The 1,886-nt window shown below is 39.7% G+C and overlaps 1 protein-coding gene across 6 annotated transcripts in view; it reads left to right on the top strand.

Moving 5' to 3' along the window:
* The window catches only part of LOC106877380 (solute carrier family 28 member 3), a 184,474-nt gene that overhangs the window by 113,747 nt on the left and 68,841 nt on the right, over window positions 1–1,886 (top strand). The gene's annotated exons all lie outside the window — the stretch shown is intronic.

The raw sequence follows: 1,886 nt of genomic DNA, 5'->3' as shown, positions 1-1,886 counted from the left end.
ATATATATATATATATATATATATATACGACGGGCTTCTTTCAGTTTCCGTCTACTACCAAATCCACTCACAAGGCTTTGGTCGGCCCGAGGCTATAGTAGAAGACACTTGCCCAAGGTGCCACGCAGTGGGACTGAACCTGAAACCATGTGGTTGGTAAGCAAGCTACTTACCACGCAGCCACTCCTGCGCCTATATACTGCTATGAACTGGGACTGAACCGAAGGCGACATGGTTGGGAAGCGGGTTTCTTAACCACTCAGCCGCTTCCACGTTTATTTTAATCTGGGATTTTGTTGTTATTATTGTTGCTGCTGCTGTTGTTTCTAATCTTTGATATATTCCCATTCATTCGTTCATCCGTACTGTGTCGTGATGAGAAATTGCTGGGTCGGGTCATTGAGATGGTCGTGAGATGCACTAAAAATAGCAGCTAAATAGGCCTTAAATCACGCACCCCAACAATGTTTTTTTTTTATTTATTTAATCGTATGAATTCCCGTGTGTAGAATATAAATTCGCAAAAGTTTCCTGAAAATTCCTCAAAATAAAAAAGTTACGAGGAGTTACATGTGCGTAAAATGGAATTCCGCCAGTACTTCATTTGTTTACAGTTTCATATCAAAACGTGCTATTTTCGGAAGGTCACACAAAGAATGACATCGTCCATATCCTGTTTTCTGACTGGGTGAAAATTATCAAACTTTAAACCTCTATAATGTTTTTTTTTTTGTTTTTTTTCTGAAAAAAGTTAAATATCTCCTGAGATTCAGCTTGGAAAACTACATAAATACACCAAATTAAAAAATTTTCAATAAACTTTGAAATTTCCACAGCTCCAGCCAAACAGAAAAGAGCCAATTATTAAATAATTATTATTTGTACTCTAGGTACAAGGTCTTCAAAGTTTTGGGGGTTGGGGGTTAGTCGATTACATCGACTCAGTGCTCAACTGGTACTCGTTTCATCGGCCCCGAAGGTATGAAAGGCAAAAATCGACCTCAGCGGAATTTGAACTCAGAATGTAAAGACGGATGGAATACCGCTAAGCATTTCGCCCGTACACTGCCTTGAATTATTAAGTAATATTATGATGTTATTAAAGGCGGTGAGCTGGCAGAGTCGTTAGCACGCTGGGCGAAATGCTTAGCGGTATTTCGTCTGCCGTACGCTCTGAGTTCAAATTCCGCCGAGGTCGACTTTGCCTTTCATCCTTTCGGGGTCGATAAAATAAGTATCAGTTGAACACTGGGAGTCGATGTAATCAATTTGTTGGCCTTGTGCCAAAATTTGAAACCAATACGGAGAAAAAAAAACGAAAAAAGCTTTAAAAACTTTTACACTCCTTTCAAAGAGAATAAATTAAAAGAAAAAAAGGAAGACTCAGCGGGGTGGGGGTAGGGAGACTGGTCAGAGGAGAAAGTCCAGTCCTTCATATTTGTCTCAGTAGTGAAAAAGACACGAATAAGTAGAACAACTACAGTAGGAAAAGAATCACAGTTTGTTTAACAGAGAGAGAGAGAGAGAGAGAAACAGACAGACAGAGGGAAAAGAGTCATAGAGACAGGGAGGTAGAAAGAAAGAGAACAAGGGTGAGAGTGAAGGGGGAGATATAGATATATAAACAAGTAGAGAGGCTATGAGAGAGAGAGAGAGGTACAGATACTAGGACAAAGAGCGTGCATGTTTGTGTGTGTGTGTGTGTGTATTGCGCTTTAGAAATAATATTTTACTTCTGGTTTACTTATATTCAAGAGCAGGGGGATACTGACTATTTATGAAGTGCTAAACTGTTTCGTCCCTAACAGGACGCTGACACGTTTCTACTGATGCCGTTGTAAACCACTGAGTCACCGACAGCATTGTGTCATTGTTTTTCTTTTCTA

The sequence above is a fragment of the Octopus bimaculoides genome, chromosome 18, assembly GCF_001194135.2.
Source record: "Octopus bimaculoides isolate UCB-OBI-ISO-001 chromosome 18, ASM119413v2, whole genome shotgun sequence".
NCBI lineage: Eukaryota > Metazoa > Mollusca > Cephalopoda > Octopoda > Octopodidae > Octopus > Octopus bimaculoides.
Note: the sequence above shows the minus strand (reverse complement) of the source record. Positions and strands in the feature narration are given on the sequence as shown.